At 36.7% G+C, this 20,422-nt stretch overlaps 1 protein-coding gene across 5 annotated transcripts in view; it reads right to left on the bottom strand.

The window, feature by feature from the left end:
• Nucleotides 1-20,422, bottom strand: part of PEAK1 (pseudopodium enriched atypical kinase 1) — a 151,523-nt gene that overhangs the window by 87,233 nt on the left and 43,868 nt on the right. For all 5 annotated transcript variants that reach the window (XM_023729842.1, XM_023729841.1, XM_023729843.1 and 2 more), the window contains one exon: nt 20,124-20,287. The gene's annotated coding sequence lies outside the window, so the exon portion shown is untranslated. The remainder of the gene's footprint in view (nt 1-20,123; nt 20,288-20,422) is intronic.

Genomic DNA, 20,422 nt, shown 5'->3' with positions numbered 1-20,422 from the left:
GGATCTTGGCTGAAAGCAGAGAATACCAGAAAGATGTTTACCTGTGTTTTACTGACTATGCAAAGGCATTTGACTGTGTAGACCATAACAAATTATAGATAACATTGCGAAGAACGGGAATTCCAGAACACTTAATTGTGCTTATAGCCCAAGAGGTAATCGTTTGAATAGCAGGGATATTGCGTGGTTTAAAGTCAGGAAAGGTATGCATCAGGGTTGTATCCTTTCACCATCTTTATTCAATCTGTAGTGCTGAGCAAATAATCCGAGAAGCTGGACTATATATGAAGATAGGGAAATCAGGATCGGGAAATCAGGACTGGAAGAAGACTCATTAACAACCTGCGTTATGCAGATGACACAACCTGGCTTGCTGAAAGTGAAGAGGACTTGAAGCACTTACTGATGAAGATCAAAGACCACAGCCTTCAGTATGGATAGCACCTCAACATAAAGAAAAAGAAAAAAAATCCTCATAACTGGACCAATAAGCAACATCATGATAAATGGAGAAAATATTGATGTTGTCAACGATTTCATTTTACATGGATCCACAATCAACACTCATGGAAGCAGCAGTTAAGAAATAAAATGATGTACTGCTTTGGGCAAATCTGTTGCAACGAACCTCTTTAAAGTGTTGAAAAGTAAAAATGTCCCTTTGAGGACTAAGGCGTGCCTGAGTCAGGCCATGCTATCTTTCAATGCCTTATATGCATACGAAACCTGCACAATGAATAAGGAAGACCGAAGAAGAACTGATGTATCTGAATTATGGTGTTGGTGAAGAATATCGAATGTACCATGGACTGCCAGTATAATGAACAAATCTGTCTTGGAAGAAGTACGGCTAGAATACTCCTTAGAAGCGAGGATCGTGAGACTTCATCTCATGTACTTTGGATGTGTTATCAGGAGGGACCAGTTCCTGGAAAAGTGAATTATGCTTGGTAAATTACAGGGTCAGTAAAAGAGAGGAAGACCCTCAACAAGGTGGACTGACACAGTGGCTATTACAATGGGCTCAAGCATAGCAACGATTGTAAGCATAGCATGGGATTGAGCAGTGTTTCGTTCTGTTGTACATAGGGTCGCTATGAGTCTGAACCGACTCGATGGTACCTAACAATAACAGGGAGAAAGAAGAATACAAAAAAAACTTGCAAGTTTTCTCAAAGTTGATAAGGCAATATGTATCGAAACACCCCAAAACATACAAAGAAACAAAAATCAAAAAAAAAAAGAACCTTAAAAATGTAAATGCTTGAGCTTGCAATTTGTTTCTAAGAATTTATCTTAAAGGAAGAATGATATGCTCAATGATTAATCCATATGCACGAATAATTTTCTACAGGATGTTCAGTACAATGTTGTTTATTATGGGGAAAATGAGAAACATCCTAAATGTCCTAAAATAGGGGATTGATAACTTGAGAGTATAACAATATGACAAAATATTATACAGTTATTGAAACAGATGATTACTGACATTAAAAAGTTCATAAAATAGTATAAGTTTAAATAGTAGATTAAAAACTACATATGGAACAATCCCATTTTTGTTCAATACAATGCACATAAACCTAATAAGAGACTGAAAGACAAATAACAAAGTGTTAAATGGAAATGTATATTTTCCAAAATTTACACTATGATCATATATTTTATTCAATATTTTATTGCTTTCATAATCCAAAAACAATAACACTGAATTACTAAAAACAGTCACATATGCCCTTTACCCATATGCAATGTACTGTGAATATTCTAGCCCTGATGGTTACACAAAAACCTTCTGCTCTGGCATTGCAATTCTGAATGAGCCCAGCAAAGATCATTCTGAACATCTATCACATGGTCAGTCACCTGGGAGGGATTACATCAAATTGTTATGAGTCTGGGGACCGAAATGACCGCCTTCTATTGCAGACGGATACTAAAGTAAGACTATGTGTTTCCTAGGCAAGATTTCTTCTCTAGAGGTGAGAGGCTACTGCATTAACTAGGTCTTATACTAAATGTCTTCATCATTTGTGAGAAGCCCAGATGGTTGGTAATATGTGTAGATATTTTGAAACATAGGCTGGCTCACTTCAATTAGTTTTGAAGTGAGACAAATGATAGTGAGGATCTGTATTGCTAAGCCCAGGGGTACTGAGAGAATATTTTCTTACAGATGAATACCCATCAGCTAGAGTCTCCATTTATATACTATAGTTAATGGGTTATCCTGGAACACATGTGCTGTTGGAAAGATTCTCTGTTTTGAAGCAACTAACTGGGCAAATATTCTATGCCAGTGATAAGGAAACCAGGTAACGTAAGCGGAAAAAAGGAATTAAAAAACCAGCATAGCCTGTATGCTTAAGTTTCAGAATGCACTGAAAAGTTTTGTAAGAGATTTTGGCAGCAAATATAAATACTTCTTTGGTAACCTGCAGCAGAGTTGGACCAAATCAAAGGCTCTGCCTGAAACGATTAGTAACTGAACAAGCGCTGGCTTTCCCAGGTTAGCATACAATGCCAATTTTATGTCATGCCCCTCAGGGTGCCAGCTGTGATATTCCTGATGATTCTCCTCCATACTGTGCTCAGAAAAAGGACACAGAAGAGTCCTTGAGAACGCCACTGTTTGGGCGTATTTTGGCCTCAAAAATTCAGATAAGTTAGGAAAAAATGAAATGAATTCCGTTATTCAAAATAAAAAAAGTGGAGAATCTAAAATTTAATTTCTTTTCTGAGTTATGGAGGCTCTAATGGACATTCAAAAAAAGTGATTTGACTCCAAACCTCCCAAAGAAATTAATGATTGATATTTTTCAACAGGAAGTAAAGCAGAAATGTAAACTAGTAAAAATAAATGTAATTTTAATCTTTCATAGAAAACAATTCACAAAGATTTTTCTCTTTGTTAGCTACACTGTTAATGAAATGCCTAATGTTGGGAGAATTAGTCAGCTTTTAATGCTGGCTTCATACTGTTCAGTGACTGGCATTCTTACTAGGTTGGCGGTTTGAACCCACCCAGCGGCTCTGTGGGACAAAAAACCTGGTGATCTGCTCCTGTAACAATTCTAGCCTAGAAAACCCTGTGAGGCAGTTCTACTGTCACACAGGGCCGCTATGAGTTGGAATCGACTCGACAGCACACAAGAACAAACTGTGGGTAAGTAGGCCTGGTGGCACAATCGTAAAGCATTTGGCTGCTAACTGAAAGGGTGGTGGTTGGAACCCACCAGTGGCTCCTAGGGAGAAAAGATCTGGCGATCTGCTACTGTAAAGATTACAGCTTAGATAACTCTGTGGGGCAGTTCTACTATGTCATATAGGGTCACTATGAGTCAGAATCGACTCAACGGCACACAACAACATACTGTGGGTACTGTACCAGGTGTTCTGTATACATTATTACTAATTGCTAATTATCACAACAACGTTACATTATTTTCATTTTACAGACTAAGAAATTGAGGGTCAAAGAAGTAACCTGACCAAGGTCACAGTCCAGGTCCTACTCCGAAACTCCATACAATCATAGTTAAATGGGAAAATCTGTTAGTCAACTGTTGTGAGTGATTCAATTTTCTTGCAAGCAGAAGCAACGAGAGGCTCCTCTGGGCACACCATGATGGCCCTGAGACAAAACAAAGCATGGAGTTCCCACTAATAAAGGGGCATGTCTTCCAGAGGCAATTTTCTTTGTCATAGAAGGAATAAGCATTATGAAATAGTTTGAAGTGGCAAAATAAAGAGTAAATAGAGCTAATTTACGGACAAAACATCAAACACAGTAAGGAGACACATAGAACTACCCATTAACAAGAACAACTATTTAGATTCTTGCTACTCAAAGTGTGGCCCCCTAACCAGCAGCACTGCTATCATCTGTGAACTTGTTAGAAATGCAGAATCTCAAGGACCTGCTCCAGACCTACTGAATCAGAACCTGTTTTAAAAAAGATTAATATGTACACTAAAGCTTGAGAAGCACTGATTTTAATTCAGTACTGACTAAATGATGGTCAAAACTGGTTTAAAGGGGAGAAAATTAGCCTCTAACCCACAAAGCCTCCAGGAACAACAGATATTTTTATACATTTCCATCATTTGATTAATTCTGCAAATTGTGAATAGTAGCTTTTACTTTACTTGCTAAGAGCACTTTTGCAGCAGACTTTGAAGTCATTACTCCATTCTTTCTTTCAATCCTATCTGGAAAGAACTTAGTTCTCTCACCTTTAACCCACTTATTCTTGGCTTCCATCCAACTCTAAAGAGAAAAGCAACAGCGCATGCCTACTCAGAGTTCCACCTCAGAATGATCAGGATTAAGATATAATCTGTGGTAATGCAATGCATTCATAAGAAAATTCACTCAAATTCAAGCTTTTCCTAATGATATTATCCCACAAAACACAATTTTTTGTGTGTCAACAGTGGTCTCTAAAACTGTGGCTAATGGAAAGAATTTATGAATTCTTTTGTCAAGACAAAAGATCTTATAAAAATAACTTGCTTCTTGAACACTACTAGTCTCTGCCCGAACCATTAACACTAGTGGGAAGACTGATAATGTATTTGATTATGGAGAGAATTCCATGAAGAGAAATCCATTAAGTAAATGATTTGTGATAAGATAAAACCATTGCCACTATCCTGTTATATAAAACTAAAACATAAAATCACTGATGGATCCCTCTCCTCACTGAAAACAGTAGCTCTGTCACCAGATAGTTAAAAACTAAACCTGCTGGAAGTACCTGAGACCAGATGACATTAAGTTAATTTTAAAGGGAAAATAACAGCCTCATTTGCAAAATTTTTTGTTTTACTTATTTGTCACTTACATTTGTTAGGTTTATAAAGCTCTCATATGGAAAAACAATGAAGACTCCTCTGAGCCAAAATCCATCCCTTTGGGTATATATTTACACACACACACATATTTTTAATAATATAAAATTCTCTCAAACCAACTTTGGTCCTTTTCTTAGCTTTTGTCAGAGTTATTATTCGTCATTCATAATAATTTAGAAATCTGAGCCAAAATCTTTGAAATGCTTAAAAAATAGGTAGTATCTTCCTTCTACCTTAACTTCAAGAATCTTTCAAACCAAAAGAAAAACAACTATCTGGTTTTTAATTCCAGACTCTTCTACTTTATAACCTTGAAAATTGAGCATTTATATATTCTACTACACAATAGATCTACTACACACAAAAAAAATTGGTGTCACCCAGTCAATATCTTAATGTAGGAAAAGGATCAGTGATACAATCCAATCAACGTTCAAATTAGAACAAAAATTTCTTAATTGTCTAGTTTTTACTAATACATTATTCTTCTGTCCAGTGGTGTCTTCCTTCTGTGCCTTCTTTTCTCCTCCAACATGCTTGTTGACCTTGCTTAAAAGAGGACTGATTGGTCTCTAACTTATCAGATGGTCGAAGTCTTCCTCATTTGCGTAAGCTCTAAAAAATGCTGTTTGAGAAAGGTCAATTAGTTCTAAACAAAGGCATTCAGTTCAGTAAGCATCTCCTATAGAGATACTTCCTACAGGGATAAGCCAGTATTTCCTGTAGTGCTCTAGTGTATAAAGGGGCAAAGGAAACTGTTAGTGAATGCACACATTATCAGCTGGAGTCCCTAGAGTTTATAATATCTGACAGCACTTACAGGAGATTTCCACTGAGTTGCTACACCAGCATTTTCTAAGATTTTGCTGAATTATGCCATTTGGAGGGAGAGGGGTGTTAAAAAACTCACATCCAATCATGAAATCTAGATGAGTTTTTTTTTTCCACAGTGATTTTTGGTCTTGCCCATATCTGTCTACTTCCATAGCTACACTCTTCACATCTAGATTGCTCTGGCAAGTCTCCTAGTTGGTGTCTTTGCTTCTAAGCTCTTCCACTCCATCCATATGTAGTCACTAAAATAATGTTCCTCAATTAATTTCATCATGTAACTTGCCTGTTCAAAAATTTATAGAGGTTCCCTATTTCTCAGTATATCACCCTAAATTCCTAGCTTGAGTCCAAAACCCTGCACACACTTCAAATCAATTATTATCTCCACTTTACAGATGAGAAAACTGAAACACTTTGAGGTAACTTGCCTAGGGTCACAGAGTTAGTAGAGCTGGGATTTAAGACCAGGCAATGTGGCTCTAGAGTTTATGCTCTCAAGTATTACACTACATGGCCTCTATTAAGAGTTTGGTGTGTAAATGATACCTTGAAATTGCATGGTATGGGTCTCTGGATAATTCCTCAACTATATTATTCTTTGAGAGAATCTATTTCTTTTGTGCGCTCACACAGAGCCTATACTTAGTAGACAATAATATATTTCATCGGCTGGTGTTGAACTAGAATAGTTGTTCAGGTAAACTGTAATGCCAAGATTCCAACTGCTTGGAGTCAAAGATCTCTGCAAATATGATGTGGTTAACTTTTCTTTTTCTATTCATCTTCTCATCTGCTGTAGTTTCCGCATTTCCTTACCTAAAAATAGCTGTGCGACCAAATTTTCCTACAGTGTTTTGGTCTAGAAATACGTAATAGTGCACTCTAAGCAAAGGTCTACAAAAAGTATACATAAAATATTTCAGCATAATGGAAGACCACTCCTGATGTGTTAAAGGCAACTCAAGAAATAAAAGTAGTAGAAAGGCTGTATCAACCATGATGTTAGGTAATTTCCATCATTTGCAGTGTTTAAGTTTGAAACTACATTAATACACCCACTGCTTTCTATGATTAAACCAACAAAGTAAATACAGGGAGAGCCCCTTCACTGCGAAAGCACTGTGAATGTACATTTCATGAGAATGCAGTCAGCCATATCCTTGTTAAATGCTAGGCAAAGTTCATGTAAATTAAATATTCATGCTCAGCATTATGCTCTAAGTAGTTAATCAATCCTTAACTAAGGAAAAAAGAAATCAATACTTTTTAAAATTCTGTCAAGTTTGCACCAACTAAAAATAAAAGGATATGTTATAGAGATAGAAAGACCATTACCAGGAGCACAACAATCTCTCTCTCTTTTCTCTTGTGGTTTTTCACCATTACATTGTCAGTTAAAAATTTTAAAGATATTTCAAGAAAAAGAAAATCTGTCTTTGATATGAGATGTTTCAAAAGAAATCTGAAACATCATCACTTACAAATCTACAGAGACTGGCCATATATGCATGTGATGATAGAGTTGGCACTACAAAGGGTTAGGCATTCATACCTTCTTTCATTGACAAAAACCCACTGTTCTCTGGTTTTGAAACTGACAAGCTTCTGTTCCAAGTTCATGATATGCCAACATACTTGTTCTTAAAATAAAACAATGAATAACTTCAAAACTGGATGTAGCAATAATTAGCTAGTTCAGAGGATGCTAGGGAAACTGAAAACGAAGCTTCCATCTATTTTCTCTGCTCCTATTTTCTGAGTCGTCCAAATGCAAAGTTGAAGGAATGCTCAAAGCCCAAAGTGAGTATGTCTGATTAAAAGATAGCTTGAGGAAGCTCTACATAAATATTATTTTGGATGCAGAAAAGAGCTACTGTAAGAAGCACCTCATTCTATATAAGTCAAGATGAAAACAGAATAATTCCATTCTACTAGAATAACAATAGCTACCATTTACTGTGTGCCAAGCACTTTTCATCTACTATCTCTCTTAATTTTCCCAACTACCTTATAAAGTATTGTTGTTGTTAGGTGCCGTGGAATTGGTTTGGACTCATAGTGACCCTATGTACAACAGAACGATACACTGCCTGGTCCTGCAACATCCTATAATTGTTGCTATGTTTGAGCAGCCCACTGTTGCAGCCATTGTGTCAATCCATCTTGTTGAGGGTCTTCCTCTTTTTCGGTGACCCTCTACTTTACCAAGCATGATGTCTTTCTCCAGGGAACGGCCCCTCCTGATAATGTGCCCAAAGTACGTGAGATGAAGTCTTGCCATCCTTGCTTCTAAGGAGTATTCTAGCTGTACTTCTTCCAAGACAGATTTGTTCATTATACTGGCAGTCCATAGTATATTCAATATTCTTCACCAACACCACAGTTCAAATACATCAGTTCTTCTTCGGTCTTCCTTATTCATTGTCCAGCTTTCGTATGCATATGCGGCAACTGAAAATACCATGGCTTGGGTCAGGCACGCCTTAGTCCTCAAAGTGACATTTTTGCTTTTTAACACTTTAAAGAGGTCTTTTGCAGCAGATTTGCCCAGAGCAACATGTCATTTGATTTCCTGACTGCTGCTTCCATGGGCGTTGATTGTGAATCCAAGTAAGATGAAATCCTTGACAACTTCAATCTTTTCTTCATTTATCATGTGCTTATTGGTCCAGTTGTGAGGATTTTTGTTTTCTTTATGTTGAGGTGTAATCCATACTGAAGGCTGTGGTCTTTGATCTTCATCAGTAAGTGCTTCAAGTCTTTGCTTTCAACAAGCAAGGTTGTGTCATCTGCATATTGCAGGTTGTTAATGAGTCTTCCTCCAATCCTGATGCTGCATCCTTCTTCATATAGTCCAGTTTCTTGAATTATTTGCTCAGCATACAGACTGAAAAAGTATGGTGAGAGAATACTATCCTGATGCACACCTTTCCTCATTTTAAAGTATTACCATTCCTATTTTATATACAAGGGAACTGAAATTCAGAGAGATTAACTTGGTCATAGATGTAGGCCTGGGTCATACAACTTGATCGTGGCAGATCTGGGTTCTGTACTCAGGTCAATTTAACTCCAGAGCCTATGTTTCTATCTATTAATATTACATTGTAGTAGTTTTGAATCTTTAATGCTCGTCACAATCATCTGGGATCTTTTTCAAAATACAGATGCATGTGTTACATCTCCATAGGTCCTAAACCAGTAGGTCTGAGATGAGGCCTAAACAGCTTTATTTTTAAAAAAGCTGTTCAGATGCTTCTGATATGCATCAAAGAAAGAGAACTTGTACTTATTATTAGCCATTCCTTTATACTTGGATAAAGTTAAAGATGTTTCCAGTTTTTCTTTAAAATAAATATACTTTAATGAACACCCTTCTAACTCAATCTTTGCAAACATCTTTACCTTCTATGATAAATTCTTGGAAGTGCAAGTGTTGGGTCAAAGTTATACCCGTCTTTAAGAGTTATGGTACATATATACAGTCAAAATGCCCTACAGAAAGGTCTTTTTACTTTTAAATTTTCCCTTCAAACTTACTTCCTCTGAAGAGCCTTCCTTGATTACCCCTTCCTCACTCTGTTCCATCTGTATAGCTATTTGGTCTCATTGAATTACTGTTACAGTTATTGGACCATATAAGCAATAACTGCTTTAATAAGGCATTAAGCCTCTAGGCTATCTGCTCACAAAGTGCATAATATGTCCTAGAGGAAATCCAAGAGAAGGTAAAAAACACAGGGTGATAAACTGATGGCTACGAAATAGCTAACAAAGTTAGCATAAAACAAAGGATGAGGTATTAGAGTTAAGTAGATAACATCCCATTTTCCATGAATGGAGCATATTCCAATCGTTTTCAGATCTTTCTATTGTTCTAGTTTGTGTGCCCATTAAAAGACAATTGCTCCAGGTAGGGTTTGTATTGCATGTATTATTTTCAAAATCAGTTGTTAAAAAAAGTCCAAGCTCTGGAAAATTTTGTCAAATTCTCCATATCCTCAAATTCATATATGCCCTCTCCAGATTTCTAACATGCCTTGCTTATAAAGCATAAAACTGAATGCTAACTGATGTATTCTGAAGTATAATGTATCTTATTCCACTTGAGAAATGAAATCAAACACATTAAAATAAACTATCAAACTATGCATTTTCAGCATATGACAACACTGACAATTAGCTAGTACCAATTATGTCCAACACTGTGAATATGTTTCAACTTAAAAAATTAACTAACTGTTATTAATTATGAAAGTCACAGGAAAGCCCAGCTGCCAGCACTCTGTGGTATTTGTTTTTAGGAATCTTTTGCTAAGAATTGCTTCCACTCCTCCCGTCTTTTTTTTTGGATGCTTCAAATATGAGTTTAAAACATGGCAGCCTCTTATATTGCCCATTTCCTGCAAATATTAAGCAAATATACTAACGCAGGGGCATATTTTACATAACCACATTTGTCAGACTAAATTTGGGCCAAGAAAGAGAATGAATGCAACTCATATCTGATTTATATTGGGCAAATACAGAGATATCATAAGCTCGTGTTTTGAATGCCTACATGCTATGTTTCCATGACAACTGCATAAACACTTTCCTCATAACATACAGCCATCTTCATTCTTTACATCCCATTATTTATTTATTTCCATTCTCAGGGAAAAGCCTAATTTATTCCCCAGGAAAAATCAATCAATGATTTTCTTAATCAGTGGTGTTTGAAGAGTAGGTGGCACAGTTCTTTTTATGGAAAAGCAATTTCCACCAACGCTCTTGCTATGAGATAGAAGACTGGGGGAGAATAAAAGTAACACTTGCTTAAAGGAAAGTGTGAGTACAAGTTGCAATGAATAAGCCTTCAAAGAGAGCTCTGAATGTGCATTAAAAAAGCCACAGAAGTTTGGCAAAAGTGATTATATGCAACTCCAATCTCTTTTCCATGTGCATGGAGTATCACGGAGACTCCATGAAAAAAAATAATCTTCCATTCCTACAGCAACTTGGTAGTCTTTGAATAAATCCCTTTGCTGCTTTCCTTGTGTGGCAGGAATTGTACAGAATGGCCAGCAGCTAGAGGCAAGAGAAAGACTACCCACTTTAAAGTAGATCAAATGACAGCTAAAAGGAAGGATGAAAGGAAACTACATCGGGTTTCTTCACTTTGTCTCTTCTTTTGAGTCTGAGGTAATTATCACAGATTCAAGTTGTAGCAGATGGAAGAGATCCCATACTGGATTTTAGCTGGCTATCAAATTAACAACAATTTCTCAAAGTCCTCAAAGGGACAGTCGATCAATTAATATTCTTTAGTGCTCAGAATACTCCAGCTTTGTAGGTTCCCTTCTGCACTCAGAGCTCAGTCGGTTCGATAGGGAAGCCAAGTCAGGAAGAGTGTAGGTATTAGTTGCTCCCTCGTCTGGCCTCCCCTGGCACCACTATGCAGTATTTACCACTGTTTTGTTAATTGTTTATATATGATTCCCTCAAGGCTAGGTTTTAAACTTCAAATTCAATTTCTTTAATACATATAGGTCTATTCAGTTATCTATTTTTTCTTGAGTAAGCTTTGGTAGTTTGGGTCTTCTGAGAAATGTTTTCATCTCATTTAAAGTTGTTAAATTTATGGGCACAAAGTTTTGTTTATATTATTCCCTTATTATCCTTTCAATGTCTGTAATATCTGCAGTGGTATTCCCTAGAATAATGTCCGATACAGTGCTGGAAGATGAACTCCTAGGTTGGAAGGCACTCAAAATACACAGTGGCCACAACAATGGACTCCAGCATACCAACGATTGTGAAGATGGTGCAGGACTGGGCAGCATTTCATTTTGTTGTACATGGAGTTGTCACGCATTGGAGTGGACTCAAAGGAAACTTAGAACAACAACAACATGCATACCACAATTTGTCTATCCATTCATCCACTGATGGACATTTGGGTTGTTTTTACCTTTGGCTATTTGTGAATAGTGCTGTTATGAACAAGTATTTGTTTGAGGACCTGTATTTGATTCTTTTAGGAATATACCTAGGAAGTGGAATTGCTGGATCATATGATAATTCTATGTTTAACTTTCTGTGAAACTGCCAAACTCTTTGCCACAGCAGCTGAACCATTTTACACTCCCACCAGTAATGTATGAGGGTTCCAATTTCTCAGTATTCTCATCAACACTTGTTATTTTCCATTTTTCATTATAGCCATCCTCGTGGGTGTGGAGTGGTATCTCATTGTGGCTTACAGCTTTTTTTGACTTGGACATCTGCCTGATGATCCTGGGAGGGTGTATATGAGAGTCCTGGAGTCCTGGCGCTTTTCTATTCTTGGCAGTTGGGCAGTGGGGTGGAGAAGAAACACTAGTCAAGAAATCTATCTGGAAATAAAGGTGCATTTCCACTTTTTGTATCTGAACAAAGCATCTGTGCCTTGTTTCCTTTTAAACATTCTTCACATGTAACATACCTGTGCTTTAGCACTAAGTATACAATGGCCCGTAATATATCACCAGAATGTGCTATAGCACTAGAATGCTTTACGTTTTCCTTCCTTTCTATATGCCAAACCAATGGAAGGAAACAAAAGCTGGGCCTGACTCCAAGAAGAATGAGTTTCCTTTCATTTTTACAATTTGGCATTTTTAGATACACTTTCTCGTGACTGTGGGCCAGAATTCTCGATCTTCAAAAGATACAGGCCAGAACTATAATGCTAAATTTTCCCTAGATCATTCTGTTGCTACTCTGTGAGAACAATAATTATAGAATTAAAGTACCAGTGGGATGAGGAATAACTGGCTTGTCTATAATAAGCATTTTGCAGATTTCCAGTCTTCCACTGTTTTAAGAAAGTGGTGGGTTAATTCCCCTTCTAGTAACAGAAGCAAGGGGGCTCTTTACATTTATTATGCTGTTCAATCACCTCACATGTCTAGTGATATTCCAGCTGATTTCCACTAACTTAAAACATGTACTACTAATTACAGTTGGCACAATAAATCAAAAGGTAAAGCTGGACCTCCAGTACCAACAGGAATCCTCTCCTTTACAATTGCTGCAGATCCCTTTCTCTTTCTCCCCCATCCCTCACCTCAGGGCCAAACCCTTGATGAGGCAACCTTTAAGCTCTTCTCAAAGTCCACATAAACATCCTCTTCCTGGGTCATCTCACCATGGTGTTTTCAGAGGTTAACTCTTCCCACACAGCATGACAGCCTTCTTACTACATAGTAATGTTGTCTTCCTGGCTCTTCATGTGTGGAAGGAGAATGTCTACCACATGATGAACTCACTTCTTGGTCAGTTACTCTACCAGAGAATACTTCTGCTGTAATTATCTCAGTAGTAAAGAATTTTAAAATTCAAATGTTAGAGCAGATGTAAGCCACAGATATAATTTTTTTCCAACAAAAGTATTAAAAAATACATGTGAAAACTTACAGAATGATGGAGTAGTGTTCTCCCAAGACACAAGGCAGATTTAGGACAGTGGCACGTTAGGTAGGAAGAACACAGCACAAGAGAACAAAGCTACAACACAACAGCAAACCTCCCCTATTGACTAGAGCATATCGCCCATGGTTTTATGCTCTATTTCATTTTGAGTTCATGTGAAAAAATACATTCAAATGACTATAACACATCAATAAAGATGCAAAAGGTACATATATAGTATGATTTACACTACATTTTGTTTATGCACACACACATACACATAATACTCACACACACACATAGAATATATATTCACCAATCTCATAGAGCATTTTCTCTGAAGAAGGAAGAATGAGTATGAGACTGGAGAGTGGTATGAAGAGGATTTCAACTGTTCCTAAATTATTTTATTTCTTTTAGCAAGAATGACAAAATTTAGCATTCAATTAATTCTTGGTGGTGAGATCAGAGATATTTGTTATATACTCCAGGATTTTCTGAGTTCTTAGAAATTTTCCTAATAAGGAATTTTAAAGAGAAATAAAAATGGACTCTGGTTATATTTTAGCCTGGAAGTAAGTCAGATTTATAAACAAAAGAAATGTGAGGAAGAACCTTCTCTCTTGACGTACTCAGGGTAATATGTAACCAAAGTACATTTTGGGCTATGTAGTTTAAAACAATACTTGAAGTGATACTATAATTGCCGAGTGATTTGGGGCGAGTACATTTGCTTCCAAAAGCTTCCATTTTGTCTTATGTAAAGCAAGGATGTTGGACTAAAACATCTTGAATAACCCCTTTAACTTTAAAGTTGATGACTTTTTTTCCTAGAAGAAGTAAGTAAGTATATCTTTGCACATGTTATTCCCTTTGTCTAGAATTCTTTCTTTCAAGCTTCCTCCCTGGCAGTATTTATCCTATTTATCCAGTAACACTGAGCTGAAAGGACACCTCCTTTGGAAAACCTTCCTTCACCCTTCCCAGGCAGGGAAAAGCCATGTCATAGCCCTTTACTCATACTTGCATTAAGCACTTGATACATTCCTACTACATTAGTCCGTTTATATGTCTACCTATCCTGCTAGAAAGCGAACCACTGAAACCTGGGCCTGTGCTATACTCTTCTTTGTATCCCCTGCACCTTGCACAATGCCATGCCTTGAGTCAAAGGAGATAAAACTTATACAAAACACTTAAACCTACATTAGCACAAAGTTAAAATTTTTTAGCTATTTGCAATTACTATTTTTCCCAAGTAAATGTCTGTTGCATGAATAACTGAATCAGTGTGTAAAGATGCATGAAGTTCATTCTCAGTTAGGCTGACTGAATGTCCCACTACAAGGTAGGGGTCATGTCCCAGGAGATCTCTCAACATTTTCTTGAGAAGAGTCCACAGAATTAATTGGAATTTTATAGCCTTGGTTTTCTTGTTCTACCTTTTGTCTTTTCCTCATATTAACAGAGCACTTTATGTGGGATATGAAATACTTTTTAAGCAAAATCTCAGAGAATTAAGATGCACTAAACCTGGACTGAGAAACTGTTAGAAATAATTAAAACATTTTGATCATATGAATTTGGATATTACACTACTGGTTGCAAATAGTTCACTCAACTCCTGTTCTCAGAAGGGGGTTGGCTACAGCTCCTATGGTGGAGGAGGAATAGTGACAATCTGGTGGGGAGGGAGAAGCCTGATGGAAAATGGCAAGTAATACCTCAAAAAACCCAGTGATTCAGAGGGTGAGTCTCAGCTTCTCCTCTATGCTCTTGGCCCAGTCTCCCCAGATCAGCCATGAAACTGTTGTTCCTAATTAGCTGGGAGATTCTTGGAATCACTGGCATTGCCCTGGGAGTCTTCAAGGTAGCCAAAAGACCTAGAAATGCCTTGACAATATTTAAGCTAAAGCAGACAACTGCCACCATGTAGGATGGGAAGAATTTGGAATGCAAAACTCAAAGCTGTACCCTCAGAACTCCTAACTCTTAACTAGCTCATCCTAGTCATTCCATTAATTAGAAATAACATGACCCTGCATTTTATAAGAGTGATTTTTTTGGGACCACACTTATTACATTATGATAGTTTTGTTTTTTCCTTTAACATTTTATTTTGAAATAATTAGAGAGTCACAGAAAGTTGCAAATATAGTACAGAAACAGCCCATGTACCCTTTAACAAGTTTGCCCCAATGGTTATACCTTACATAAATATAGTATCAAAACTAGGAAACTGACATTGGTACAATGTGTGTATACAGCTCTGTGTCATTTTATCACATATGTAGATTTGTGTAACTATCACCATAATCAAGATATACAAGTAGTCTACCATCATAAAAACATCCCTCGTGCTGCCTCTCCTCTTTCTAGTCACATTGCCCACCTTCTCCTCTACTTTCCCTAACCCCTGGCAACCAATAATCTGTTCTCCATCTTATGATTTTGAAATTTCACATGTTTTTTAAATGGAATCATACAGTATGTGACCTTTTGAGATGGGCTTTTTTTTTTTTTTTTTCACTTAGCATAATGCTTTTGAAATCCATCTAAGCTGTGGTATTTATCAGTGTTTCATTCCTATTGCTGAGTTGTATTTCATGGTATGATAGTCTTATGTGTCAACTTGCCTATCAGTTATTTAATCAAACACTAATCTAGGTGTTGCTGTGAAAGTATTTTACAGATGTAGTTAACATCTACAGTCAGTTGACTTTAGGTAAAGGACATTACCATCGATAATGTGGGCAGGCCTCATCCAACCAGTTGGAGGTTTTCAGAGCAAAATCTGAGGTCTCCCAAAGAAAATGAAATTCTGCCTCGAGACTACAGCATCAATTTCTGCCTGAGTTTCCAGTCTGCCTACCTAATGTACAGATTGTGGACTCAAGACTGCAACATCAACTCCTGCCTGAGTTTCTAGACTGCCGGCTTGTTCTACAGATTGCAGATTTACTAGCTCCCACAAATACATTAGCAAATTCCTTAAAATAAATCTCTTAATATATTGGCTCTGTTTTCCTTAAGTACACACAGTATGGATGTGTCAACAATTTGTTTACCCATTCACTTACTGTAGAATATTTGGTTGTGTCCAGTTTTGGGCTAGTACAAATAATGCTGGTATGAAGAATCACATGTAAGTTTTGGTGTGGATGTAAGTTTTTATTTTTCTGGGATAAATGCCCAAAAATGTGATTGTTGGGTTACATGATGAGTGTTGTTTAGTTTTTTTAAAGAAACTAGTGAACTATTTTCCAGAGTGGCTGTACCTTTTACATACCAGCAATTTATGAGTGGTTCAGTTTCTCTGCATCTGCTATTGTCCCTATTTTTATTTTAGTTCTTCTAGTTAAGTGTGCAAGGAGCCCTGGTGGTGCAATGGTTAAGCACTTGGCTGTTAACTGAAAGTTTGGTGGTTGGAATCTACCAGCTACTCCAGGGAGAAAAGGCCTGGTGATCCGCTCCCATAAAGATTACAGCCTTGGAAACCCTATGGGGCAGTTCTACTCTGTCCTATTGGGTAGCTGTGAGTCAGAATCGACTCCACAGCACACAACAACAACAGTTAAGTGTGCAGTGATAACTCATTGTGGTCTTAATTTGCACTTAACTAATGGCAAATGATGTTGAACACCTTTTCATGTGCTTATTTGCCTTATGTATACCCTCAGCTGTGAAACGTCTCTTCATGTCTTTTGTTCATTTTTAAATTAGATTTTTTTAAAAACTATTGAGTTTTGAGAGTTCTTTATATATCCTACATACAACTCCTTTGATAGATATTTGGTTTGCACATGCATATCTTCTCTCAGTCTGTAGCCTGTCTTCTCATCTGACTCTTAACATGGTCTTTCACAGAGCAAAAGTTTTTGATTTTGATCAAGTCCAACTTACTGATTTTGTATTTCTTTTTGGATTGTGTTTTTGTGTCATATCTAAGAACTCTTCACAAGCCCTAGGTCCTGAAGATTTTCTCCTATATTTTGTTCTAAAGGTTTTATAGTTTTACATTTACATCTATGGTCAGTTTTGAGTTAATGTTTGCATAATGTGTGGGACATAGGTTGATGTTCATTTTTTTTGTCTATGCATATTCAGAGAAGCCCTGGAGGTGCAGTGGTTAAGCCCACGGCTGCTAACCGAAAGGTCAGCGATTAAAACCCATCAACTGTCCCATGGAAGAAACATGTGGCAGTCTACTTCTGTAAAGATTACAGCCTTGGAAAACCTATAGGACAGTTCTACTCTGTCCTATAGGGTCGCTATGAGTTGAAATCGACTCAACAGTAATGGTGGTGGTGGTAATGGATGGATGTCCAATTGCTCCAGCATCATCTGTTGAAAGGATTATCCATCCTCCATTGAACTACCTTTGTACCTTTGTAAAAAATCAGTTGGCGATACTTTTGTAAGCTATTTCTGGTTTCCTTCTTTCTTGTCTGGGCAAATTACACATAGGCTTCCCTTCATAAGGATAGTTTTCCTAAATGAATATGTTGTTGAGGATGCTCATAAGGCCTATCAGTCTTTATGAGTTTAACATTCAGACAGATATCAGATTATTCAGAGTGATCTTGCAGTCTGCAAGATATTATCCCCAGCCCCCAACAGCCATGATTTTCACCTAGTGAAATAAATTGAGATATAAAACTGAGTGTGTGAGTGGACTTTAACAGTATACAGCTAAAATGTTCCCCTTTTACATTTTACCCTCTTCAAAGTGCCCACAATAGCTTAATAACAAAAATTTCTGTCCCAAAGGAACTGCATAATTAGAAATCTGATTCCATCCCCTCTTAAAAGGTCATTATAGATTTGGGATTTTGGAGGAACTCAGCTTGGATGGAGCCAGAAAAATTAAATAATAAGTAAATGCAGATGGTTTTAATTCTGTATACCTCCTGGATGCGAGTCATATGACTTCCAAATTGGGCTAGGTGGGGGAATCAATGGAATTCTTTGGTTTTGTAGGGGTCAAGTTCTAGCCTAACTTTTTTCATGGTGATATAACCCTGAAAACAAATTTCATAGTACAAAAGATTGAAATTAATGATTAGAAAAATAGTATGATGCTATCTATGGATTTCAATTAGCCTGTCTATGGTTACCAAAAATCATTGAGAGATGGATTTAAACTGAGAGATGGAATCAGAAGTTTAATAAGGAGTACAAGTATCACAGTAAAATTTTTGACAATTTTTTTTGGGTTCTGGCATCAAACTGTGGTTATATAAGATTATATAATTACACAGGTAAAGACATATAATTAAAGGGGTAAAGAAAACTTAGATCATTAACAAAAAACAGGGAAATCTGGTGCGTTCCTATATATTATAACATCTGCATACTTCTTTTTTTATTTTTAATGGGTGAGGACTAGATAGAATTTCCTGGACACTTTTAAAGAGCTGAATGCTCTTTTATGCTACATGCCTGGTAGTAACAAAAAAGTGGAAAAGCTCTAATTATGCCATAGTAGAGGTTTAAACCATAATTAGAGAATTAAAAAAAAATACGAAACAACACAACCTCCCTCCCCCGCTCCCAACTGTTAACAAGGTATTTATATCAAGGCTAATGTTAGCACAGGGAAGAGTAACTAGAGCATTCATCCTTGGCTATATTATTGTCCTGGGTTATATTTGTTAACTTGAATCATTTCTTTGAAATAGGTCCTGTACTCCTTGGAATCATTAGGACCAGTACATGATACTGTATTTGGTAGATTTTTCACATCTCCTGCACTTCACAACAAGAATTTCGTTGTAGTCACCTGCACCAATTCACTACTAAGACATAGTGACTCAAGGAAACAATGATTATCCCTCAAAACCAAATTAATAAAGGTCCAGTGAATAAAAGTTCTAGTTGTTCATTAGGATGCCATAAACATTTTGAAAACATTTAAATCTTTACAAAACATACATTGAAATAATTTGGCCTAAGATCAAGGTGATTTAAGAAGACAGAAAAAGAATCTTACTTCTTCATATACAGTGGAACCTGTGACAGCCAGAATTTGATGGGACTGCTTTTGTTTTTCCGGGTCTTCCAAGTTTTCCGTCTTTGACAGGGTGTAGTCTTACCACTTTTCTACTGCTCTTTATTAGTGGAAAATATTTGAGCTTTCCTTCTCTGACAGGTTTCTGCCTTACATAGGTTCTGGCTTTTCCAGTTTTTACTCTAACTGCTTTCCACTCTACTTGAAATGTAACTAAAATAAGAATAATAATAACCCTGTTGTTGTCAAGTTGATTCCGACTCATAGCGACCCTACAGGACAGAGTAGAACTGCCCCACAGTTTCCAAGGAGCGGCTGGTGAATTCGAACTGGCGACCTTTTGATTAACAGCTAAGCTCTTAACCACTGCGCCACCAGGGGTCCAGTCCTTGCAATTTCACAAGTAGAAACATTTTACAATTTTCCTCTCCTTTCCTATTATGGATCATTGAGCATTTTATAACTCTCTATTCCTGCAAAATGATAGAAAAAAAAGTAGAGAGGAGGAGAGGCAAAGGAGAAAATAAAGATACACAAAAAAGAAAAAAAAATTATGTCAGATATGAAGAGAGAAAGTTCAAGAGACTAGATGTCAGGTATGGAAAATGAAAAAAAAATGAAATAAAGTTCAGAAAATAAGATCAAAATTAAAAAAACCTCTGCACTTACATTGCTTGGATTATTTCTATGAAAGGCAAATACTTGGTGAGGGATAACCATAACTTTATTATGACGTATTCTTATTCAGATAAGCTTATCTGTTTCTAGGTTGAGATGTTTATAACTGGAAAAAAACCTCAAACTATTCTTTTTGACCAATTTTAGGGTCAAACATTAAGGACCAAAATAAAAGCCTGACTATACTAAGTAAGTTATAAAACTGTCAGCTTTATCTATACTTTGGTATACCTAAACTTAAGAAAAAAATGCTTTTAGGTCATCTGAAATTCTTGGTGGAAAAGTAACATGATAGGAGAATTCTGGTTACCGTTTAAATTTGAAGCACTTGATCTGCTCTGGTGACAAAGGTGGTTTTAGCAGCTAGCATTACTTTCCGTTAAAGTTTCAAAGTGCTTTGGGTCTTTCCAAGATGAATGTCCTTTCTTCGTTGCCTCTCATTCCTTAACTTATTTTCTCAAGATAGCAATGTTTCTGTAAGAGAAAAAAATGAAATAGCAGCTATTTTGAAGAGCAAACTAGTTTAAAATATATTGGACATTTTTCTTTCCTTTTGGATATTGCTAATGTCACCCTCACTCAACAGTCATACTTAGTCCAATTCATTTA

This window comes from Trichechus manatus, unplaced genomic scaffold, assembly GCF_000243295.1.
Source record: "Trichechus manatus latirostris isolate Lorelei unplaced genomic scaffold, TriManLat1.0 scaffold00030, whole genome shotgun sequence".
In the NCBI taxonomy this organism is placed as follows: Eukaryota; Metazoa; Chordata; class Mammalia; order Sirenia; family Trichechidae; genus Trichechus; species Trichechus manatus.
Note: the sequence above shows the minus strand (reverse complement) of the source record. Positions and strands in the feature narration are given on the sequence as shown.